Source organism: Gymnoscopelus microlampas (genome assembly GCF_963454915.1).
Source record: "Gymnoscopelus microlampas genome assembly, chromosome: 19".
In the NCBI taxonomy this organism is placed as follows: Eukaryota; Metazoa; Chordata; class Actinopteri; order Myctophiformes; family Myctophidae; genus Gymnoscopelus; species Gymnoscopelus microlampas.
Window position 1 is genome coordinate 41,699,950 of NC_139956.1, and position 27,301 is coordinate 41,727,250.

The 27,301-nt window shown below is 37.6% G+C and overlaps 2 long non-coding RNA genes across 2 annotated transcripts; both read left to right on the top strand.

Moving 5' to 3' along the window:
• Window positions 1–4,726: 4,726 nt before the first annotated feature.
• Window positions 4,727–7,025, top strand: LOC311034926. Its single transcript, XR_014599652.1, has 4 exons — window positions 4,727–4,896; window positions 5,462–5,547; window positions 5,658–5,728; window positions 6,084–7,025. It is a non-coding gene; the product is annotated as an uncharacterized lncRNA (long non-coding RNA).
• A 693-nt stretch (window positions 7,026–7,718) lies between these two features.
• LOC311034725 lies at window positions 7,719–9,978 on the top strand. Its single transcript, XR_014599624.1, has 6 exons — window positions 7,719–7,772; window positions 8,220–8,260; window positions 8,535–8,588; window positions 8,767–8,848; window positions 9,140–9,211; window positions 9,689–9,978. It is a non-coding gene; the product is annotated as an uncharacterized lncRNA (long non-coding RNA).
• The last annotated feature ends 17,323 nt before the right edge of the window (window positions 9,979–27,301 follow it).

A 27,301-nucleotide genomic window follows, 5' to 3' on the forward strand; every position in this document is an offset into this window, starting at 1 on the left:
TTATGGAGTCTCATCTCTGTCTTTCAGTGATCACTGTTTGAGTTCTTGGGATAATCTCACTAACATCTCTTTTAAAGAGTCTCATCTCTGTCTTTCAGTGATCACTGTTTGAGTTCTTGGGATAATCTCACTAATATCTATTTTAAAGAGTCTCATCTCTGTCTTTCAGTGATCACTGTTTGAGTTCTTGGGATAATCTCACTAACATCTCTTTTAAAGAGTCTCATCTCTGTCTTTCAGTGATCACTGTTTGAGTTCTTGGGATAATCTCACTAATATCTATTTTAAAGAGTCTCATCTCTGTCTTTCAGTGATCACTGTTTGAGTTCTTGGGATAATCTCACTAACATCTCTTTTAAAGAGTCTCATCTCTGTCTTTCAGTGATCACTGTTTGAGTTCTTGGGATAATCTCACTAATATCTATTTTAAAGAGTCTCATCTCTGTCTTTCAGTGATCACTGTTTGAGTTCTTGGGATAATCTCACTAACATCTCTTTCAAAGAGTCATCATTACGGAAGAAAGGAAATATATGAACATATATGCCAATATATGGCAGGTATATGCAGAATATATGCCGCATATATGCCATATTCAGGTTCATATATGTGCATATATGTTGATATATAGGGAATATATGTTGCATATCGTCGGTGTCCAGCCGGGACCAGCTAACTCCATTTCAAGTTCTTTTTTTTTTTTCATAAATCAATGCTATTGAACCACCTTTACATCTGTGTAAAGTTTTTTTTTTATAATAACCTATGAAAAGTATTAAAAAGCGCCTCTGACGAAAACTCCCAACTCCATTGGATCCTCAAACTGTCCGTCAAAAACAAACAACTCCCCCTCCTCTCATGCTCTCCACTGCTGCATACTATATATACAGGGTTTTTGCCAATTGTCAAATATAAATACTACAGATTTAAAAAAACGTAATTCAGACTTTTTTTTTTGACCGAATGTCAGATATAAATTTGGACAGTTTTCACTGCGTAATTTCAGCGTTAAACCAATATGCAGGATGTGACTGAATATCACTCATGTCAGACTGCATTCATGCTTTACCCTCCACCTTTAGCAGAGACTTTAAGTGAACAGTCATTTGCTCTCGGCTCTGGTCACCGTTTTGCGGGGTGTTTTCACCAACCCAGTGACTGGAAGGTTTAGGCAACACACAACACACAACAGTGTAATAATAAAATGTTGATGGATAGGTAAATGCAACTGTGGTTGTTATTGTTAGTGCAGTAGGCTACAGATTTGATAGGCTACAGATTCTATTATTCATGAATGTATTTTTTTATTGATATGCCATTTATTTATTGTTGGTGTGCCGTGATTGCTTTTGTTAAATACATTTAGTATTGAGTATTGAGGCAGAATTGTTTGTTGTACTCAACTGTAGAAGAACAACAGTGGTAACAGTTAGATCCATGGATGTTTCCAATGCATGTTAAAATAAAAGTTGTTTAAGTACAGTATTCAGCTTGATCTATACTTAGTATATGAGGATGGCGCACACCATAAATAGCTGATCTCCAAGCTCACAATACGTTGTGATGTGTTGTGAGCTTTGAGATTCATTGTCAGCTGTTCTAATCAATGATGGACAAAACCTCCTAACTCCACTCAATGATGGACAAAACCTCCTAACTCCACTTGAGCTGGATTTGGGTAAAGTGGTGATAATATAATGACACATGCGAGTATCTGATAATATATAAAGTCACAATACCAAGTTTGATGAGGCAGTATTGCTTTGTTTTCTTCGTTTTCTGAAAAATATATATTTTGTTTTTCATTTCCTGAACAATTACCGGCCGGACAGCAGAGATATATATCTTATATATGTCCACATATATGCCACAATCAGGTTCATATATTTGCATATAGTCATAAATGCCTACATATATGCCTACATATATAGCTAATATATATAGGACTTTTTGCATATATGTCATACATAATGCCTATATAGGCCTATAGCTCACTTTTTTATTTAAAAGTATTCATTATTGTAAGTATTTCCATTCAATGTAGATTGTGGATTATGGAAGATATGTATAAAGACAATATTATTTAATTAGGTCTGCTGCCACTCTTATTTATTTTAAAACACAACTAAAGACCTTTCTGTTTTCCACTGCCTTTGATTGAGTTATTTTTCTTTTTTCTTTTCTCTTCTGCACTGCAACTGTATCTATATATTTTTTTACTTATTTTGGTTTATGCATCCTAATGTCATGTTGTAATTTTGTATCGTCAGGCTATCTTGTAAATAACAGCTCAATCTGGGGAATCCATCAGGTTTTTTTAAAGGGGGCGTGGGCGAAATCCTTTGAATTTGTTATTGCTGAATTACTACTTGAGAGATTAATAACAGTTTAACACTTTAGAACCTTTATTTCTCAGAATCAAATGAAAAAAAAATAAAACTGGCATCCTTAATATTATTGGAATTTTTAGATATCAAAGACAAATTTGTGCTTTTGTGTTGAGAAAAGTTAAACAGTAACATATCATACATAGGCTACATCATCATCATATCATTAAAAGAAAGCAGGCAGACAATGAAATCCATGGTCTGGAAGACTGCCTGTCCGCCGATTGGTTATGTGATGTTTCCCTGACAACCAGCAAACCAATACAACCACAGCTGTGCTGTCATTGGCCGTCCCTTATCACGTGACCAGGCCCGTTTCAGCGTTGCCAGGGTTTTTCATTATAAGTTAGCCCCCAATATTTTATTTGAAAATAGCAGATCTACAAGCTCACAACGCGTCGCCCACGATGTGACGTGTTGTGAGCTTGTAGATCTGCTATTTTCAAATAGCCGGTGCATAAAGTAGCTTTAAAGTGTTCACGTGGCCCATAGTCGCTTCTTTTGGGCTTGTTTTCCTAGACCTGGTTGCCTATTTCTCTCACAGAATCTGGCAACGTTGCCTTTTCCGGTCCCATTTTTGAAATGCGTCAGCAGGCAGCAGCTATGAAGAGAACACTACGGAGGTAACTATTATTAATGTTATTATTATTATCTACATGTACAGCTTCTGAATATAGTTGAAATAACTTGTTGTGACTTAACACACACGTCCATGCAAGCTACTTTGTGTTAAAACATTGTGTGGGTGGTGGAACATAAGTTACCCAGCTAGCAGATCGGCGTTGCAACCGACGTCAGGCCGGCCTGGACAGAGCGGGCCCCGCCGAGCGGAGGCTCACCCTCCTCACGCCCTCCTCACGCCGGAGATGTCTCGCTCACCGAAATGTCCGGCGGAGTAGCATTTTAGAAGAGTCTGCGGCGGTCTGCAGCCAGCGTCACGACGTCCTGACGCTGTTAATGCCACGCTTTGAATTTTCCCTATACATTCTGACCATTGGTTCTCAAAGTGGGGTCCAGGGACCACCATGGGTCTTGAGGGAGTTCCAGGGGGTCCCCAGCTAAATGATAGGAAGGAACCAAATGGACCCTTATGGGTCTGTAAGTAAAAGTGTACATGGAACCAAATGGACCCGTGAAAAGTGTACGTTATACGTGTTTCAGAGTTAAATTAACCATGATTTTAATTAAAGATAAAGATTAATTTGGGTCCCAAAGATAGAAATGCCATTGGACTGGGGTCCCTGAAATTAAACTGGGTGAACTGCTATCATCACTGCTATCACTTCATTTTCACTGCTATCACAGCACAGAAATAATCCAAATATACAAATTCAACACCATTAAAAAAGTGAAACGTAAAACTATTTATATAAACTCTGTCTGTCTGCCTGTCTGGCTGTATGGGTCTGTAAAGCTATATTTTTGCTACAGTCGTATGACAGTTGCACAAATAAAAAATAAGAACATTTTGGCAGCTTCCCTGCTGTATCTGAGTATGCTGACCCCTGATGTACATGAAATAATGCAGTAAAGACTTTTTTTCTCTTTTTTTTATTAGAAAAAGGCACAGAGATAATCCAAATATACAAATGACATTATCAAAAAAGTGAACAAGTAAAACTATGAAAAAAAGTAGTCCAAATTAAACACTATCAAAAAAGTCAACAAGTAAAACTATAACATTTTTTTTGTGCCATTTCCCCCCCTAAACCTGAAGCCATTTGTAATCGTGTATATTAATGTTATTTAATGTTCAAAACAAAATAAGGTGACCTCAGTAATAATACTGATAATAGTACTACTGAATAATTCCAAGGATTAATTGCTCCTCAGTTGTTGTTTTTATTATTCTTATTCTGTTGCTATTATATTTATTCCTTGCATTGTTAATTCTAATTTAGAGTTGATGTATTTGCTTATTTAAAACAAAATATATATAATGAAGTGTCTTATTATTATTATCAATATCATTATTATTATTACCCTTATTATTATTATTATTATTATTATTATTATTATTATCAAGTTGTATAATTCATTATTAGCACTAAACATACTTTATTTAGGCCTTACAGCAGGAACTCAATATACTCCAGTTCAGTAGGTGGCGATATACACCGGATATACGCAACGGACGCTTACATCAAATCAATGACCAGTGTTGCCATATTTTGCGAGAGAAATAAGCAGCCAGGTCTATGAAAACAAGCCCAAAACTGTGTATTGCTGGCTATAGTCATGTGGTGACTATAGGCCACATGGCCTAGATATGTATGTGTATATATATATTGAAAATAGCCGATGTACAAGCTCACAACGCGTCTTCAAACAAACCCAAAGTCGCTTATAATAAGCAGACATGGCAACACTACAGCTCCATTCTTTGAGCAACGGTAGGACATCCGGTTGCTTCTGCGTCGGCCCTTCTCTTTCTCCTCTATGCTTCTCGACAGAGGGAAAACATACCGCTGATATATCTATCCTTTTCCTCCGGGGAAATATAATTTAAAGGTTAGTGTATTAGCCTACTATTTTGTTTGTATCTGTGTGGATGTATGCCTGCTGTGTGTAGTCTAAATATCTCGTTTTACAAATGTTTGACTGTTTCATTGTGTACATGTTAGCGTGCTAGCTGGCTAGCTTACTGTAGCTAACTGACTAGACTTTTCTTGCTACCCACATTACTTTTAATCACGTCACAGAGTTATGATACTAACTGTTGATCGATGGATTGGTAGGTGAATCTGTGTTATGGATACTTGTACTTATTTTATTTATATAGATCGCCGAGCTCATGTTAGCTGAAGGCTAGAATAAGGCAGAATTAAGCTAAAAGCTTACACACACACACACACACACACACACACACGGCTGCTAATTTTCTTAATTATTTTGCTTTACATTAAATGAACTGGCTGCTGAAAATAGCCAATCTACGATCTTATGCCACAGCCGAAATACCCTGCATTGATATTAGTATGTTACTGTTTGTAGTTTTTTCCTGCGATGGAGCATGATACGGCTTTGATTGTGTCTAACCCTTCTCTTTTTCTTTTTAATTTTCTTTCTTTCTCAGATGTTTCTGCTCGTCATTTCCTGCATCACAGCAGTGGGGATGAAGAGATCGGGAGCATCTGTGATGACCAAGCTTATAAAACCATGGTAGGTTTAACATGAGTCTAGAAGTAATGTACAGCATAAAGTAGAGCCTGACTAAAAAAACAAAAACTGTTTGATTACTTACACACTATCCCTGTGTCTGTATGTTCCAGACGCAGCGCTGTTTGACCTGGTGAGGGCAGTGACCACATTCAAGAACCTCTTGGACCTCACGTTTTGCAAGGTAAGGGTGTGACTACACAGTTATCCAAAATAGCCAATCTACAAGCTCACAGCACGCCACATTTATTTTACCATAAATCCCTGAAACCTCTCTATGTCATGATAGTTGAAAATTATGTGAAAATGGTGTTGGTGTGGAAATTTAGTGAGGCATTGGAAGAGGGGAACTGATCAATGTATCAAGGGTTTCTACACACTGAGTTAAATTAACATACATTTCACTATATAAATTGGGGTCTCAGAGATAGCCATGCCATTAACAGGGTCTGTAGACCTGATGCATGTTAAATTGGGGGTCCTTATTATTAAAACCAACACCACCGTTGTCTAATTTATTTCCTTTCTCTCCCTCTCAGTTGGCGTTCGTTGGGTGGCTCACGTGACGCGTTCCACATGAAGGAACTGCATTGGCTTTGGAAGAAGAGGCGGGCGACAGACACCAGCACACAGAACCCAAAATTGAATTAAATGAACAGTGGCCCATTTTGTATTCATTCCAGTAGCTTTGATATGGCTCTGAGTCTGTGGCATGTTAACTAGAAACACATACAGTACACCAGGACAAACTACAGCGGTAACACATGGAATCAAAATGGACCTTTACATGTCTGAGCGTCTGTGTACAGATAGAACCAAATGGACCCTTACAGGTCTGCAAGAGTACAAATGGACCTGCCCTGCCAAGGTAAAGAGCAGTAACTAAGTTTTTGGACACGCCGACTTATTTGAGTATCCCAAAGGTCAAATTAGCCTTTGTGATTTTGGGGGATAAACAATTACCTCATTTTTCAGTGATTTTTGATTTCGTAGTTACTGCTCTTTACCTTGGCAGGGCAGCATAGATCTCCTATTTTTTTAACATTCTTATGCATTTTTTACTTGACATTCTGCTCAATGGGTATGTTTACTTTTGTCCAGTAGCTTTGATATGGCTCTGAGTCTGTAGCATGTTAACTAGAAACACATACACCAGTAACACATGGAACCAAAATGGACTTTACATGTCTGAAAGTCTGTGTACAGATGAAACCAAATGGACCCTTACAGGTCTGCAACTCTGAGTGTACAAATGGACCATCTCCTATTTTTTAATATTCTTATGCATTTTTTACTTGACATTCTGCTCAATGGGTATGTTTACTTGTTTTGTTACTTTAAGTAGGCTATTGATTACCAGTCTGACTTCACACATATTATTACAGCATTGATACTTTTATGTGGAATACTTTTCTCACTGTCTGCCATTTTAATTAAAGTGATACATTTGTATTTTAGGATTATTATTTCTGTGCCTTCCTTTTCTAATAAATACCATAACAATGGAGTTAATGTCTGTGCTGCATTATTTCATGTGGGCCATGTATTTTATGCATTATGTCATGTTCTTAGACAGATACTTAGAGATACAGGGGAACTGTGTGATGGGGACCTTATTCTGTATTGCTACTTGACATGTTTATAGAAACCTCAAATGCGGGTGGGTGGGGGGGGGGTGACAATGGCCGCTAAATATAGGGGATGAAAGGGAGGAGGGGGGGGGGTATATACAGCATTATATGACGGCGCTACGCTATCCGGCCGCTATCGACGACCGCCACGGTTGGCGTTGTCCGCCGGAGTGAGGCTGATTAGCGGCTCGGCGTGACGCGCGGCTTACGCTGATCAAGGAGGCCGAGTGGACGCGGCGTGTCCCGCCCGGCGGACGCCCCGGTCGGCGTGGCGTGGAGACGGCCTCACGCCAGAAATTTGCGATATTTTGCTAGCTGGGTAGCCTCTAGGCTAACTGATATAGCCTCTTTACCATCTAGTTACACCTCTTAAGTTTTTAGTAACAACTAATATTGGTCTTTCCACCGACAGGAATGAAGCTAACTCAATTACTGTGTATCTGGATGAAGGTATTGATGTTTGTTTTTTATGTAGAATGCATGGCTCTGTTTACCAAGTGATTTTTGAACTAGTTGCTCATTAATGTTTATTTTATTTGTGATTGCAGGGATGTGCAGGCCAGGCCAGGCCATGGTGTGACTCAAAGAAAGCTTAAGGTACACACAGTACAAATTTATGCTGTTGGCAAATAATAAGAAATAATACAACAATAATAATGTAATAGCTATTGTTAATCAACCACTAAAGCCTAGTATATACTTTGATACAGTTCCCCCAGCACTTATACCTGTGTTTCCTCTACACCAGATCTCTTAGCCGAAAGCCAATCTACAAGCTCACAACGTGTCGCAACACAATATGTTGAGAGCTTGTAGATCGGCTATTTTCACCAAATTTTCACCCTGAAGGGACACGTGGTTTAATGTGGTTAGCCTAGTTTATTTTAAACCTAACGTTAACCAAACTTGAGTGAGCCAAGAATTATGGCAAATTGAGGTAAACATAAAGGATATTTGCCACAAAATATGCATGCATTGTTATTGCTATTGTTGTTGTTGTTGTGGTTACTACTTCTATAGTCTTACATTTTCTTTCCTTTTCAGGGCTGCGTTTGTTCATGGCACTTCATGGTTCAAGCATAACTGTAAGTCATATGGAGGGGAAATGTAAATAAATGTTCTGTTCTCCCAGATATACATACCTTTTAAGACTACAACTGAATTTGGACAGTCTGCTCTGCTATCTTACCATTGTAAAAGTTAATCACTGTCTCATATCAAATTTAGGACAACTATTTACTACTGGGAGATTAACTACACATATCAATACAAACTAAGTTTGTTAATATAGTAACCAGATTTTCCATGAAATAATTATAGTTGTAGCCCTAATACATTTACATCTGCTGCATTTGTCAGGTGGACATTGTGTGGAATCCTGAGTCATGACACTGCTTCAGAGCAACCTCAAATGTAAGTGTTGGTCTCAATCACGTCATCAATAAATAAAACACATGTGTTAACACATTATATGGTATGTTATGGGATTCACCTAAAAAAAACGTCAACTGTTTTTACACTGTTTTAGGGGCTTGTGTTTTCTGATGCTTTATTGTGGCTAATATTTATTAATATTTGTTCCACGCTCTAGAGCTTAAAGTGTGGGGCCATTACTATGTGAACAGTGAACATCAGCTGCTGCAAATCAGCATTTCCATGGCACTACTTACAAGGTAAGAAAACAGTTGACATATTTTTGTTTTGGACATAGGTCATGATCAGGTACCAACTGATGCCATGTTCGACTTTCTTGTCTGTATAATTGTCAGCTTGTTACAGTTATTGGTTAATTTGTGCAATTTTGATTTATTTATGTTTACACTCAAGCCTTTTAAAATGCTGCCTGGCTCAGCTTTGTACCACTTTGTGTTCACTCTGTATCCCCATAAGCTAGATCTGAGATGTTGTCTGTGAAACCGCTTACCTTTCTTTTGCAAATTAATAATTACATAATATTACTTAAGGTCAAAAGCCAAAGCATGGTGATGGGGAGCAGCTGGAGGCCCATGATCCAGTCAAAAAGATGGACACAATTGGTGAGTATAAAAAAAAAGAAATGAATTGAGAAAGGAAAACAAGTTCTTGTATGCAGTAATTTGACCTCATAGGATGTGCCAACTATGGTCAACCCTGACCGAAGGAGGCCTATATTTGGTAAAACCTGTGCAGATTAGCGCTGTCGTTGTACAATTTCCCATAACAAGTTAAGTGGAGTTCATGTGATGTCAAACATCTATTTTTTTAAATCAGGCTATTTGGAAAAGCCTAACTTTACCTTAATATTTGTAACCAATAATAATTGCAAACTTGCCAGGTTCTTGGAAAAAAATCACGAGAAAAATCACTACTAAAATAGTTAATTTGTTTGAATAAAGGGCATTATCATCAATAAACTCACAGAGAAACTCTTGTACACTAAAACAGGCGGTGTAGCAAATGGATTGAAATGCTTGGAGTCTGTAGTAGACTTTGGTCCACTGTTTTCTCATTAGTTCCTTTTCTCTTCTCTGTAGAGACAACCCAGAAGAAGTGGCCACACACTACCAAAGGATGGCTGGGTACCCAGCTGATCCTCTCATCCTCCCCCTCTGACACACAAGTGGAGGCACGCATTGCTGCTTGTCTGGCTAACATCTCGGAGTGGATGTCCAGCTCAACCTGGACAAGACCGAGCTGATGTACCTCCCGGGGAAGGGCTGTCCGCACCGAGACATGGCCATCATCATTGATAATGCTGTGGTGACGTCAACTCGGACTGCGAAGAATCTGGGTGTGACCCTGGACGATCAACTGTCGTTCTCGGCAAACATCGCATCAGTGACACGGTCCTGCAGATTCCTCCTCTACAACATCAGGAGGATTCGCCCCTTCCTCACGGATAAGGCAGCCCAGGTGCTCATCCAGGCTCTTGTCATCTCCCGCCTGGACTACTGCAACTCCCTCCTTGCTGGTGCTCCAGCATCTGCCATCAGACCTCTGGAGCTTGTTCAGAAAGCTGCAGCTCGTCTGGTGTTCAACCGCCCCAAGTTCTCCCACACAACTATCCTTCTCCGTTCTCTACACTGGCTCCCCGTAGTGGCTCGCATTCAGTTTAAAATCCTGGTGCTAGCCTATACTGCCCTGCCAAGGCAGAGTGCAGTAACTACGAAAACAAAAATCACTGAAAAATGGGTTTAAAAGTGATTCAACTGGTCAGCCAAATTAGATATCGGCATAAAAGTGATATTACACTAATTGTACATCTGTTCTTGAGGTAATTGTTTATCCCCCAACATCACAAAGGCTAATTTGACCTTTGGGACACCCAAATAAGTCGGTGTGTCCAAAAACGTAGTTACTGCTCTTTGGCTTGGCAGGGCAGTATAGGGCAGTGAAAGGAACAGCTCCTTCTTACCACCGGGCTATGGTCGATGCCTACACCCCTGCCCGACCACTTCGGTCTGCCACCTCGGGGCGACTGATTGCCTCGTCACTCAAGGGTCCTTCTGGCCGATCCACACGGTCAAGACTTTCTGGCACGTTCTGGCCCCACAGTGGTGGAATGAACTTCCCACTGATGTCAGGATCGCAGAGTCACTGCCCATCTTTCGCCGCAGGCTGAAAACCCACCTCTTCAGGAAACACTACCCTTCCTCTTTGCCTGGCCTACTTGTTAACTAGTTGTACGAACGCTTGTTGTATTGTTTTATTGGATCTTGTTTAGTCGATACACTTATTTGTTTTAGCTCTTGCTCATTTGATTTTGCTATTTTGTCTCATCTGTTTAAGGAAAATAGGTAGCTGATATATTGCACTTTTACCTTAGCGCTAGATATACTCTTGGTTGCTTGTTTTTGCAGAAAATGCACTTAAGACTTCTGGTGATTAGTAGTTTTCGTTTCCTACCTATGTTTTACATACTGTATTGGATAGATATAAAACATATGCCCAAGTGATGGGAAGAATGTCAATATTAATGTAGTTGGCTAGTTATTATTTAAAAAAAAAATGTGAATAAATAAATGTGAAATATGTACATATATATGTAATATACATATATGTAGGTGGCGAATTTCGAATATGTCACATATATGATAAACATATATGTGACATGTATTAAAAACATGTATGTTCATATATTTCCTTTCCGTTAACTGCTGTAAATGTGTCCCTGTGTTAAAAATAAATGTTGTACTGTTAAACTGATCAATGATGTATATTTCTTTTCAGAAATCTGAGTATTAATTGTATAATTCTTAATTGTTTCTCATAATTCTCATGTGTGTCTCAGATCGAGGTCTCATATAGCTCCATTAATGCTCATGTGTGTCTCAGATCGAGGTCTCATATAGCTCCATTAATGCTCATGTGTGTCTCAGATCGAGGTCTCATATAGCTCCATTAATGCATCCAATAGAAATAAATGAGATGAGGAAGAGATATTGAACTCACAATGATGAGATCTCTATAAGGGCTCATTATTCTCAGATGTTTCTTATTATGTTTCTCAGATTCCCTTCAATGAAGGCTCCGGATGAGATCTCCTCTGTTTATCATACTTCTCAAATACTTCTCAAGTTATTGACTGAACAAAACTTAGTTATCTTAGACTTAGTATCTCATTCTCATCTCTCTCTATTGCTCCTAGTTTTGTTCTTAGGAGTAATAGGGCAGCAGCAAATGATCACAGAATGATATACAAACGAGAAGGCAATAGTTATGTCTCAGAGTTGAGATTCAGCAATAGATAAGCAACACAAATTTTGCTATGGGAAGATACTAAAGTCTCTTTCCATCAAGATTGAGTTATTGTTTTTACACTAATCAATTAAATAACAGTGACAGTGCTAAAGTGTAAAAGATGACCTAACAGAACCAAGACAACCCCAAAGGGAAGCACTTATGAATTAAAACATCATCAATGCCCCCATTAGAGGTAATCTGAGTTTGTTTACATCAAGCCTTCTTGTTATGTGCTTGTTATGTGTCAGTTAAAACTACCCCAACAAGTAGCACTTACTGAATTTAAAGGACAAGTCAGTGCTAAAGTTAAAGTAATAATAGTGACAGAATGCAATGAGATTCTACCCTTCATGGCTGAGTTTTTGGTAGGTGCACTAGTCAATTAAAACTACCCCAACAAGTAGCACTTACTGAATTAAAAGGACAAGTCAGTGCTAAAGTTAAAGTAATAATAGTGTCACTATTATTACTTTAACTTTAGCACTGACTTGATAGAAGATGACAATACAGAGCCAAGACAACCCCAAAGAGATGCACTTATGAATTTAAACATCATCACTGCCTCCATTTGAGGTAGTCTGAGCTTGTTTGCTTCCATTGAGCATGTGTTCTTTGTATGTGCACGAGTCAATACAAAACTACTCTTCTATGCTAAAACTAAATGAGTTAGATTGAGTTTATTTTTATCAAACATGACTTATCATGTGCACTGGTCAATTACAACTACCCCAACAAGTAGCACTTACTGAATTAAAAGGTCAAGTCAGTGTTAAAGTAATAATAGTGACAAAAGTTTAAACATTCTACTTTCCCCAGCTTGATCTCTTACCTACTGCTCTGACTGGTGTCCTCCCATGTGCACTGGTCAATTACAACTACCCCAACAAGTAGCACTTACTGAATTATAAGGTCAAGTCAGTGCTAAAGTTAAAGTAATAATAGTGGCAAAAGCCAGCTTGATCTCTTACCTACTGCTCTGACTGGTGTCCTCCCTCAGCTAGTAGGCATGCTATGACTGCCAAGAATTGTGAACACCATATATAGGGAATGTGAACAAAACAACTCTGTCCTGGGTTGTTGTAGTTCTGTCCTGGGCCATTATGGTAGTTTCATTGGTACTTCACACATAGCTCACCATCACATTAAATTCAACCATTTGCATTTGATTAGTTGGCTGGTGCTTTTCTTTATTCTTTTTTTTTTTTTTTTTTTACCACAAATGAAGATACCAAAGTCTCTTTCCATCAAGATTGAGTTATTGTTTTTACACTAATCAATTAAATATCAGTGACAGTGCTAAAGTGTAAAAGATGACCTAACAGAGCCAAGACAACCCCAAAGAGATGCACTTATGAATTTAAACATCATCACTGCCTCCATTTGAGGTAGTCTGAGCTTGTTTGCTTCCATTGAGCATGTGTTCTTTGTATGTGCACAAGTCAATACAAAACTATTCTTCTATGCTAGACTAAATGAGTTAGATTGAGTTTATTTTCATCAAACATGACTTATCATGTGCACTGGTCAATTACAACTACCCCAACAAGTAGCACTTACTGAATTATAAGGTCAAGTCAGTGCTAAAGTTAAAGTAATAATAGTGGCAAAAGCCAGCTTGATCTCTTACCTACTGCTCTGACTGGTGTCCTCCCTCAGCTAGTAGGCATGCTATGACTGCCAAGAATTGTGAACACCATATATAGGGAATGTGAACAAAACAACTCTGTCCTGGGTTGTTGTAGTTCTGTCCTGGGCCATTATGGTAGTTTCATTGGTACTTCACACATAGCTCACCATCACATTAAATTCAACCATTTGCATTTGATTAGTTGGCTGGTGCTTTTCTTTATTCTTTTTTTTTTTTTACCACAAATGAAGATACCAAAGTCTCTTTCCATCAAGATTGAGTTATTGTTTTTACACTAATCAATTAAATAACAGTGACAGTGCTAAAGTGTAAAAGATGACCTAACAGAACCAAGACAACCCCAAAGGGAAGCACTTATGAATTAAAACATCATCAATGCCCCCATTAGAGGTAATCTGAGTTTGTTTACATCAAGCCTTCTTGTTATGTGCTTGTTATGTGTCAGTTAAAACTACCCCAACAAGTAGCACTTACTGAATTTAAAGGACAAGTCAGTGCTAAAGTTAAAGTAATAATAGTGACAGAATGCAATGAGATTCTACCCTTCATGGCTGAGTTCTTGGTAGGTGCACTAGTCAATTAAAACTACCCCAACAAGTAGCACTTACTGAATTAAAAGGACAAGTCAGTGCTAAAGTTAAAGTAATAATAGTGACAAATGATAGAAGATGACAATACAGAGCCAAGACAACCCCAAATAGATGCACTTATGAGTTTAAACATCATCACTGCCTCCATTTGAGGTAGTCTGAGCGTGTTTGCTTCCATTGAGCATGTGTTCTTTGTATGTGCACGAGTCAATACAAAACTACTCTTCTATGCTAAAACTAAATGAGTTAGATTGAGTTTATTTTCATCAAACATGACTTATCATGTGCACTGGTCAATTACAACTACCCCAACAAGTAGCACTTACTGAATTAAAAGGTCAAGTCAGTGCTAAAGTTAAAGTAATAATAGTGACAAAAGTGTAAACATTCTACTTTCCCCAGCTTGATCTCTTACCTAATGCTCTGACTGGTGTCCTCCCTCAGCTAGTAGGCATGCTATGACTGCCAAGAATTGTGAACACCATATATAGGGAATGTGAACAAAACAACTCTGTCCTGGGTCGTTGTAGTTCTGTCCTGGGCCATTATGGTAGTTTCATTGGTACTTCACACATTGCTCACCATCATATTAAATTCAACCATTTGCATTTGATTAGTTGGCTGGTGCTTTTCTTTATTCCTTTTTTTTTTTTTTTTTTTTACCACAAATGAAGATACTAAAGTCTCTTTCCATCAAGATTGAGTTATTGTTTTTACACTAATCAATGAAATAACAGTGACAGTGCTAAAGTGTAAAAGATGACCTAACAGAACCAAGACAACCCCAAAGGGAAGCACTTATGAATTAAAACATCATCAATGCCCCCATTAGAGGTAATCTGAGTTTGTTTACATCAAGCCGTCTTGTTATGTGCTTGTTATGTGTCAGTTAAAACTACCCCAACAAGTAGCACTTACTGAATTTAAAGGACAAGTCAGTGCTAAAGTTAAAGTAATAATAGTGACAGAATGCAATGAGATTCTACCCTTCATGGCTGAGTTTTTGGTAGGTGCACTAGTCAATTAAAACTACCCCAACAAGTAGCACTTACTGAATTAAAAGGACAAGTCATTGCTAAAGTTAAAGTAATAATAGTGACAAAAGATAGAAGATGACAATACAGAGCCAAGACAACCCCAAATAGATGCACTTATTAAATTAAACATCATCACTGCCTCCATTTGAGGTAGTCTGAGCGTGTTTGCTTCCATTGAGCATGTGTTCTTTGTATGTGCACGAGTCAATACAAAACTACTCTTCTATGCTTAAATGAGTTAGATTGAGTATATTTTCATCAAACATGACTTATCATGTGCACTGGTCAATTACAACTACCCCAACAAGTAGCACTTACTGAATTATAAGGTCAAGTCAGTGCTAAAGTTAAAGTAATAATAGTGACAAAAGCCAGCTTGATCTCTTACCTACTGTTCTGACTGGTGTACTCCCTCAGCTAGTAGGCATGCTATGACTGCCAAGAATTGTGAACACCATATATAGGGAATGTGAACAAAACAACTCTGTCCTGGGTCGTTGTAGTTCTGTCCTGGGCCATTATGGTAGTTTCATTGGTACTTCACACATTGCTCACCATCACATTAAATTCAAGCCATGTGCATTTGATTAGTTGGATGGTGCTTTTCTTTATTCTTTTTTTTTTTTTTTACCACAAATGAAGATACCAAAGTCCTTTTCCATCAAGATTGAGTTATTGTTTTTACACTAATCAATTAAATAACAGTGACAGTGTAAAAGATGACCTAACAGAACCAAGACAACCCCAAAGGGAAGCACTTATGAATTAAAACATCATCAATGCCCCCATTAGAGGTAATCTGAGTTTGTTTACATCAAGCCTTCTTGTTATGTGCTTGTTATGTGTCAGTTAAAACTACCCCAACAAGTAGCACTTACTGAATTTAAAGGACAAGTCAGTGCTAAAGTTAAAGTAATAATAGTGACAGAATGCAATGAGATTCTACCCTTCATGGCTGAGTTTTTGGTAGGTGCACTAGTCAATTAAAACTACCCCAACAAGTAGCACTTACTGAATTAAAAGGACAAGTCAGTGCTAAAGTTAAAGTAATAATAGTGACAAATGATAGAAGATGACAATACAGAGCCAAGACAACCCCAAAGAGATGCACTTATTAAACATCATCACTGCCTCCATTTGAGGTAGTCTGAGCTTGTTTGCTTCCATTGAGTGTGTGTTCTTTGTATGTGCACGAGTCAATACAAAACTACTCTTCTATGCTGAACTAAATTAGTTAGATTGAGTTTATTTTCATCAAACATGACTTATCATGTGCACTGGTCAATTACAACTACCCCAACAAGTAGCACTTACTGAATTATAAGGTCAAGTCAGTGCTAAAGTTAAAGTAATAATAGTGACAAAAGTTTAAACATTCTACTTTCCCCAGCTTGATCTCTTACCTACTGCTCTGACTGGTGTCCTCCCTCAGCTAGTAGGCATGCTATGACTGCCAAGAATTGTGAACACCATATATAGGGAATGTGAACAAAACAACTCTGTCCTGGGTCATTGAAGTTCTGTCCTGGGTCATTATGGTAGTTTCATTGGTACTTCACACATTGCTCACCATCACATTAAATTCAAGCCATTTGCATTTGATTAGTTGGCTGGTGCTTTTCTTTATTCTTTTTTTTTTTTTTGTTTACCACAAATGAAGATACTAAAGTCTATTTCCATCAAGATTGAGTTATTGTTTTTACACTAATCAATTAAATAACAGTGATAGTGCTAAAGTGTAAACGATGACCTAACAGAACCAAGACAACCCCAAAGGGAAGCACTTATGAATTAAAACATCATCAATGCCCCCATTAGAGGTAATCTGAATTTGTTTACATCAAGCCTTCTTGTTATGTGCTTGTTATGTGTCAGTTAAAACTACCCCAACAAGTAGCACTTACTGAATTTAAAGGACAAGTCAGTGCTAAAGTTAAAGTAATAATAGTGACAGAATGCAATGAGATTCTACCCTTCATGGCTGAGTTCTTGGTAGGTGCACTAGTCAATTAAAACTACCCCAACAAGTAGCACTTACTGAATTAAAAGGACAAGTCAGTGCTAAAGTTAAAGTAATAATAGTGACAAATGATAGAAGATGACAATACAGAGCCAATACAACCCCAAATAGATGCACTTATGAGTTTAAACATCATCACTGCCTCCATTTGAGGTAGTCTGAGCGTGTTTGCTTCCATTGAGCATGTGTTCTTTGTATGTGCACGAGTCAATACAAAACTACTCTTCTATGCTAAAACTAAATGAGTTAGATTGAGTTTATTTTCATCAAACATGACTTATCATGTGCACTGGTCAATTACAACTACCCCAACAAGTAGCACTTACTGAATTAAAAGGTCAAGTCAGTGCTAAAGTTAAAGTAATAATAGTGACAAAAGTGTAAACATTCTACTTTCCCCAGCTTGATCTCTTACCTAATGCTCTGACTGGTGTCCTCCCTCAGCTAGTAGGCATGCTATGACTGCCAAGAATTGTGAACACCATATATAGGGAATGTGAACAAAACAACTCTGTCCTGGGTCGTTGTAGTTCTGTCCTGGGCCATTATGGTAGTTTCATTGGTACTTCACACATTGCTCACCATCACATTAAATTCAACCATTTGCATTTGATTAGTTGGCTGGTGCTTTTCTTTATTCCTTTTTTTTTTTGGGTTAGGGTTACCACAAATGAAGATACTAAAGTCTCTTTCCATCAAGATTGAGTTGTTTTTACACTAATCAATTAAATAACAGTGACAGTGCTAAAGTGTAAAAGATGACCTAACAGAACCAAGACAACCCCAAAGGGAAGCACTTATGAATTAAAACATCATCAATGCCCCCATTAGAGGTAATCTGAGTTTGTTTACATCAAGCCGTCTTGTTATGTGCTTGTTATGTGTCAGTTAAAACTACCCCAACAAGTAGCACTTACTGAATTTAAAGGACAAGTCAGTGCTAAAGTTAAAGTAATAATAGTGACAAATGATAGAAGATGACAATACAGAGCCAAGACAACCCCAAATAGATGCACTTATTAAATTAAACATCATCACTGCCTCCATTTGAGGTAGTCTGAGCTTGTTTGCTTCCATTGAGCATGTGTTCTTTGTATGTGCACGAGTCAATACAAAACTATTCTTCTATGCTAAAACTAGTTTTATTTTCATCAAACATGACTTATCATGTGCACTGGTCAATTACAACTACCCCAACAAGTAGCACTTACTGAATTATAAGGTCAAGTCAGTGCTAAAGTTAAAGTAATAATAGTGACAAAAGTTTAAACATTCTACTTTCCCCAGCTTGATCTCTTACCTACTGCTCTGACTGGTGTCCTCCCTCAGCTAGTAGGCATGCTATGACTGCCAAGAATTGTGAACACCATATATAGGGAATGTGAACAAAACAACTCTGTCCTGGGTCGTTGTAGTTCTGTCCTGGGCCATTATGGTAGTTTCATTGGTACTTCACACATTAAATTCAAGCCATCACATTAAATTCAAGGCATTTGCATTTGATTAGTTGGCTGGTGCTTTTCTTTATTCTTTTTTTTTTGTTTTGTTTTTACCACAAATGAAGATACTAAAGTATATTTCCATCAAGATTGAGTTATTGTTTTTACACTAATCAATTAAATAACAGTGAAAGTGTAAAAGATGACCTAACAGAAGCAAGACAACCCCAAAGGGAAGCACTTATGAATTAAAACATCATCAATGCCCACATTAGAGGTAATCTGAGTTTGTTTACATCAAGCCTTCTTGTTATGTGCTTGTTATGTGTCAGTTAAAACTACCCCAACAAGTAGCACTTACTGAATTTAAAGGACAAGTCAGTACTAAAGTTAAAGTAATAATAGTGACAGAATGCAATGAGATTCTACCCTTCATGGCTGAGTTCTTGGTAGGTGCACTAGTCAATCAAAACTACCCCAACAAGTAGCACTTACTGAATTAAAAGGACAAGTCAGTGCTAAAGTTAAAGTAATAATAGTGACAAATGATAGAAGATGACAATACAGAGCCAAGACAACCCCAAATAGATGCACTTATGAGTTTAAACATCATCACTGCCTCCATTTGAGGTAGTCTGAGTGTGTTTGCTTCCATTGAGCATGTGTTCTTTGTATGTGCACGAGTCAATACAAAACTACTCTTCTATGCTAAAACTAAATGGGTTAGATTGAGTTTATTTTCATCAAACATGACTTATCATGTGCACTGGTCAATTACAACTACCCCAACAAGTAGCACTTACTGAATTATAAGGTCAAATCAGTGCTAAAGTTAAAGTAATAATAGTGACAAAAGTTTAAACATTCTACTTTCCCCAGCTTGATCTCTTACCTACTGCTCTGACTGGTGTCCTCCCTCAGCTAGTAGGCATGCTATGACTGCCAAGAATTGTGAACACCATATATAGGGAATGTGAACAAAACAACTCTGTCCTGGGTCATTGAAGTTCTGTCCTGGGCCATTATGGTAGTTTCATTGGTACTTCACACATTGCTCACCATCACATTAAATTCAAGCCATTTGCATTTGATTAGTTGGCTGGTGCTTTTCTTTATTCTTTTTTTTTTTTTTTTTTACCACAAATGAAGATACTAAAGTCTATTTCCATCAAGATTGAGTTATTGTTTTTACACTAATCAATTAAATAACAGTGATAGTGCTAAAGTGTAAACGATGACCTAACAGAACCAAGACAACCCCAAAGGGAAGCACTTATGAATTAAAACATCATCAATGCCCCCATTAGAGGTAATCTGAATTTGTTTACATCAAGCCTTCTTGTTATGTGCTTGTTATGTGTCAGTTAAAACTACCCCAACAAGTAGCACTTACTGAATTTAAAGGACAAGTCAGTGCTAAAGTTAAAGTAATAATAGTGACAGAATGCAATGAGATTCTACCCTTCATGGCTGAGTTCTTGGTAGGTGCACTAGTCAATTAAAACTACCCCAACAAGTAGCACTTACTGAATTAAAAGGACAAGTCAGTGCTAAAGTTAAAGTAATAATAGTGACAAATGATAGAAGATGACAATACAGAGCCAAGACAACCCCAAATAGATGCACTTATGAGTTTAAACATCATCACTGCCTCCATTTGAGGTAGTCTGAGCGTGTTTGCTTCCATTGAGCATGTGTTCTTTGTATGTGCACGAGTCAATACAAAACTACTCTTCTATGCTAAAACTAAATGGGTTAGATTGAGTTTATTTTCATCAAACATGACTTATCATGTGCACTGGTCAATTACAACTACCCCAACAAGTAGCACTTACTGAATTATAAGGTCAAATCAGTGCTAAAGTTAAAGTAATAATAGTGACAAAAGTTTAAACATTCTACTTTCCCCAGCTTGATCTCTTACCTACTGCTCTGACTGGTGTCCTCCCTCAGCTAGTAGGCATGCTATGACTGCCAAGAATTGTGAACACCATATATAGGGAATGTGAACAAAACAACTCTGTCCTGGGTCATTGAAGTTCTGTCCTGGGCCATTATGGTAGTTTCATTGGTACTTCACACATTGCTCACCATCACATTAAATTCAAGCCATTTGCATTTGATTAGTTGGCTGGTGCTTTTCTTTATTCTTTTTTTTTTTTTTTTTTACCACAAATGAAGATACTAAAGTCTATTTCCATCAAGATTGAGTTATTGTTTTTACACTAATCAATTAAATAACAGTGATAGTGCTAAAGTGTAAACGATGACCTAACAGAACCAAGACAACCCCAAAGGGAAGCACTTATGAATTAAAACATCATCAATGCCCCCATTAGAGGTAATCTGAATTTGTTTACATCAAGCCTTCTTGTTATGTGCTTGTTATGTGTCAGTTAAAACTACCCCAACAAGTAGCACTTACTGAATTTAAAGGACAAGTCAGTGCTAAAGTTAAAGTAATAATAGTGACAGAATGCAATGAGATTCTACCCTTCATGGCTGAGTTCTTGGTAGGTGCACTAGTCAATTAAAACTACCCCAACAAGTAGCACTTACTGAATTAAAAGGACAAGTCAGTGCTAAAGTTAAAGTAATAATAGTGACAAATGATAGAAGATGACAATACAGAGCCAAGACAACCCCAAATAGATGCACTTATGAGTTTAAACATCATCACTGCCTCCATTTGAGGTAGTCTGAGCGTGTTTGCTTCCATTGAGCATGTGTTCTTTGTATGTGCACGAGTCAATACAAAACTACTCTTCTATGCTAAAACTAAATGGGTTAGATTGAGTTTATTTTCATCAAACATGACTTATCATGTGCACTGGTCAATTACAACTACCCCAACAAGTAGCACTTACTGAATTATAAGGTCAAATCAGTGCTAAAGTTAAAGTAATAATAGTGACAAAAGTTTAAACATTCTACTTTCCCCAGCTTGATCTCTTACCTACTGCTCTGACTGGTGTCCTCCCTCAGCTAGTAGGCATGCTATGACTGCCAAGAATTGTGAACACCATATATAGGGAATGTGAACAAAACAACTCTGTCCTGGGTCATTGAAGTTCTGTCCTGGGCCATTATGGTAGTTTCATTGGTACTTCACACATTGCTCACCATCACATTAAATTCAAGCCATGTGCATTTGATTAGTTGGATGGTGCTTTTCTTTATTCTTTTTTTTTTTTTTTTACCACAAATGAAGATACCAAAGTCCCTTTCCATCAAGATTGAGTTATTGTTTTTACACTAATCAATTAAATAACAGTGATAGTGCTAAAGTGTAAAAGATGACCTAACAGAACCAAGACAACCCCAAAGGGAAGCACTTATGAATTAAAACATCATCAATGCCCCCATTAGAGGTAATCTGAGTTTGTTTACATCAAGCCTTCTTGTTATGTGCTTGTTATGTGTCAGTTAAAACTACCCCAACAAGTAGCACTTACTGAATTTAAAGGACAAGTCAGTGCTAAAGTTAAAGTAATAATAGTGACAGAATGCAATGAGATTCTACCCTTCATGGCTGAGTTTTTGGTAGGTGCACTAGTCAATTAAAACTACCCCAACAAGTAGCACTTACTGAATTAAAAGGACAAGTCAGTGCTAAAGTTAAAGTAATAATAGTGACAAATGATAGAAGATGACAATACAGAGCCAAGACAACCCCAAAGAGATGCACTTATTAAACATCATCACTGCCTCCATTTGAGGTAGTCTGAGCTTGTTTGCTTCCATTGAGTGTGTGTTCTTTGTATGTGCACGAGTCAATACAAAACTACTCTTCTATGCTGAACTAAATTAGTTAGATTGAGTTTATTTTCATCAAACATGACTTATCATGTGCACTGGTCAATTACAACTACCCCAACAAGTAGCACTTACTGAATTATAAGGTCAAGTCAGTGCTAAAGTTAAAGTAATAATAGTGACAAAGGCCAGCTTGATCTCTTACCTACTGCTCTGACTGGTGTCCTCCCTCAGATAGTAGGCATGCTATGACTGCCAAGAATTGTGGACACCATATATAGGGAATATGAACAAAACAACTCTGTCCTGGGTCGTTGTAGCTCTGTCCTGGGCCATTATGGTAGTTTCATTGGTACTTCACACATTGCTCACCATCACATTAAATTCAAGCCATTTGCATTTGATTAGTTGGCTGGTGCTTTTCTTTATTCCTTTTTTTTTTTTTTACCACAAATGAAGATACTAAAGTCTCTTTCCATCAAGATTGAGTTATTGTTTTTACACTAATCAATTAAATAACAGTGACAGTGCTAAAGTGTAAAAGATGACCTAACAGAACCAAGACAACCCCAAAGGGAAGCACTTATGAATTAAAACATCATCAATGCCCCCATTAGAGGTAATCTGAGTTTGTTTACATCAAGCCTTCTTGTTATGTGCTTGTTATGTGTCAGTTAAAACTACCCCAACAAGTAGCACTTACTGAATTTAAAGGACAAGTCAGTGCTAAAGTTAAAGTAATAATAGTGACAGAATGCAATGAGATTCTACCCTTCATGGCTGAGTTTTTGGTAGGTGCACTAGTCAATTAAAACTACCCCAACAAGTAGCACTTACTGAATTAAAAGGACAAGTCAGTGCTAAAGTTAAAGTAATAATAGTGTCACTATTATTACTTTAACTTTAGCACTGACTTGATAGAAGATGACAATACAGAGCCAAGACAACCCCAAAGAGATGCACTTATGAATTTAAACATCATCACTGCCTCCATTTGAGGTAGTCTGAGCTTGTTTGCTTCCATTGAGCATGTGTTCTTTGTATGTGCACGAGTCAATACAAAACTACTCTTCTATGCTAAAACTAAATGAGTTAGATTGAGTTTATTTTTATCAAACATGACTTATCATGTGCACTGGTCAATTACAACTACCCCAACAAGTAGCACTTACTGAATTAAAAGGTCAAGTCAGTGTTAAAGTAATAATAGTGACAAAAGTTTAAACATTCTACTTTCCCCAGCTTGATCTCTTACCTACTGCTCTGACTGGTGTCCTCCCATGTGCACTGGTCAATTACAACTACCCCAACAAGTAGCACTTACTGAATTATAAGGTCAAGTCAGTGCTAAAGTTAAAGTAATAATAGTGGCAAAAGCCAGCTTGATCTCTTACCTACTGCTCTGACTGGTGTCCTCCCTCAGCTAGTAGGCATGCTATGACTGCCAAGAATTGTGAACACCATATATAGGGAATGTGAACAAAACAACTCTGTCCTGGGTTGTTGTAGTTCTGTCCTGGGCCATTATGGTAGTTTCATTGGTACTTCACACATAGCTCACCATCACATTAAATTCAACCATTTGCATTTGATTAGTTGGCTGGTGCTTTTCTTTATTCTTTTTTTTTTTTTTTTTTTTTACCACAAATGAAGATACCAAAGTCTCTTTCCATCAAGATTGAGTTATTGTTTTTACACTAATCAATTAAATATCAGTGACAGTGCTAAAGTGTAAAAGATGACCTAACAGAGCCAAGACAACCCCAAAGAGATGCACTTATGAATTTAAACATCATCACTGCCTCCATTTGAGGTAGTCTGAGCTTGTTTGCTTCCATTGAGCATGTGTTCTTTGTATGTGCACAAGTCAATACAAAACTATTCTTCTATGCTAGACTAAATGAGTTAGATTGAGTTTATTTTCATCAAACATGACTTATCATGTGCACTGGTCAATTACAACTACCCCAACAAGTAGCACTTACTGAATTATAAGGTCAAGTCAGTGCTAAAGTTAAAGTAATAATAGTGGCAAAAGCCAGCTTGATCTCTTACCTACTGCTCTGACTGGTGTCCTCCCTCAGCTAGTAGGCATGCTATGACTGCCAAGAATTGTGAACACCATATATAGGGAATGTGAACAAAACAACTCTGTCCTGGGTTGTTGTAGTTCTGTCCTGGGCCATTATGGTAGTTTCATTGGTACTTCACACATAGCTCACCATCACATTAAATTCAACCATTTGCATTTGATTAGTTGGCTGGTGCTTTTCTTTATTCTTTTTTTTTTTTTTACCACAAATGAAGATACCAAAGTCTCTTTCCATCAAGATTGAGTTATTGTTTTTACACTAATCAATTAAATAACAGTGACAGTGCTAAAGTGTAAAAGATGACCTAACAGAACCAAGACAACCCCAAAGGGAAGCACTTATGAATTAAAACATCATCAATGCCCCCATTAGAGGTAATCTGAGTTTGTTTACATCAAGCCTTCTTGTTATGTGCTTGTTATGTGTCAGTTAAAACTACCCCAACAAGTAGCACTTACTGAATTTAAAGGACAAGTCAGTGCTAAAGTTAAAGTAATAATAGTGACAGAATGCAATGAGATTCTACCCTTCATGGCTGAGTTCTTGGTAGGTGCACTAGTCAATTAAAACTACCCCAACAAGTAGCACTTACTGAATTAAAAGGACAAGTCAGTGCTAAAGTTAAAGTAATAATAGTGACAAATGATAGAAGATGACAATACAGAGCCAAGACAACCCCAAATAGATGCACTTATGAGTTTAAACATCATCACTGCCTCCATTTGAGGTAGTCTGAGCGTGTTTGCTTCCATTGAGCATGTGTTCTTTGTATGTGCACGAGTCAATACAAAACTACTCTTCTATGCTAAAACTAAATGAGTTAGATTGAGTTTATTTTCATCAAACATGACTTATCATGTGCACTGGTCAATTACAACTACCCCAACAAGTAGCACTTACTGAATTAAAAGGTCAAGTCAGTGCTAAAGTTAAAGTAATAATAGTGACAAAAGTGTAAACATTCTACTTTCCCCAGCTTGATCTCTTACCTAATGCTCTGACTGGTGTCCTCCCTCAGCTAGTAGGCATGCTATGACTGCCAAGAATTGTGAACACCATATATAGGGAATGTGAACAAAACAACTCTGTCCTGGGTCGTTGTAGTTCTGTCCTGGGCCCCCCCTCTTGTTTATTTTTCTATATCCATTTTGCATGGACATCCAGGATTTTTGCATGGATTTTTTTGTTTTGCATGGGTTTTGCTGTTCGCATGTTCTTTTTTTTTGTTTCCCTTTTTGCATGGAACTCTTGCTTGCTTTTGGATATATTTGGGAATGATAATGCCCCTGCTATTATCTATATATTTTTTCTTTTGTGCATGTATATATGACCCGTTCTGGGTTGGACCCATGGCTCTATGGGGAATCTTACTCTGTGCTTTTTTTTGTGGACTGGACTTAACAATGACCACTTTTTCTGCTAGTTATATGGATGGACAGAGGGTCTGTTTAGTGTTGGGGCTATGGCTATATGAGGGACTCTACTGTGTGTGTGAAAGTGTGTGCGGGTGCATGTGCGTGTGTGCATGTGTGTGCGTGCGTGTGGGTGTGTGGCTGTGCAGGTATGTATGTAGGACTAATAGTTGTTGTTCCAAATGGTATGCAAAGACTTTGTGGAAAGACTTTTGTAATAACAATGGCTAGTTTAGATGAGTTTATGTTTCCTTTTAGGGACATTGACGATGATGAATTAGAATTTACTGTTAATAATTACTATAGGGATGATTCCATACACCAACTGTACTCACATTATGAAAACCTTAACTTAAAAACTTTCGATCACATGGAATACAAAATGCATGATTTTGGCAATGACATAGACCCTGAAAATAACTTCTTTAATAGTATAGCTAATACCTGTGAGTACTACACCGATGAGCAATTCAAAAATGTTAAAATGGAGGATGCCTTTTCAATAATCCACTTCAACAGTAGGAGTCTGTACAAAAACTACACAGAAATTGAGAAATATCTGAGTCAATTTAACAAGTTTAATGTAATAGCAGTCTCTGAGACGTGGCTTGAAAAAGAAAAAGGTTATAATGTGGGAATGGAGGGATATGAGCTTTTCACAATGGATAGGACCTATGCAAAAGCTGGAGGAGTAGCATTATATGTGGATGCGGCTCTAAGATGCAACATGATTCCATCAATGTCAACCACCATTGACGGAATTATGGAGTGCATAACAGTTGAAATTGTTGTAGCGGAATCTAAAAATATAAGTATCAGCTGTGTGCATAGGACCCCTGGATCTTGTCTAGATACATTTAATCAGAAAATAGAGAGTATATTTGGTAATATTAATAACAAAGGACAAATAATATGTGGGGACTTCAATGTTGACCTTCTAAACCCTCATGGGAATTCAAAAATAGCAGATTTCACCAATACAATGTATAGTAGAAGTCAGTTCCCATTAATCACTAAACCTAGTAGAATCACAATAAATACAGCCACATTGATTGATAATATATATACTAACACAATAGAATGCCAAGCCACTGCTGGATTACTTATAAATGACATAAGTGACCATCTCCCTGTTTTTGGTATTTTCCACCACCTACTAAAAAAGGAAAAAAATATCCAAACGCACAACCATACGATGATTAGATGTAGAACACCTGAATCTGTTGTTGCCCTTAGGGTGGACCTAAGCATACAAACCTGGGATGAGGTCTATGCTACAAATGACCCTGAACTGGCCTATGAGGCCTTCCAGTCCATTATACTTAAGCTTTATGATAAACATTGTCCGTTGAGAAAGTCTACATTTAAGAACAAAGCCAGGCAAAATAGGCCATGGATAACCAAAGGCC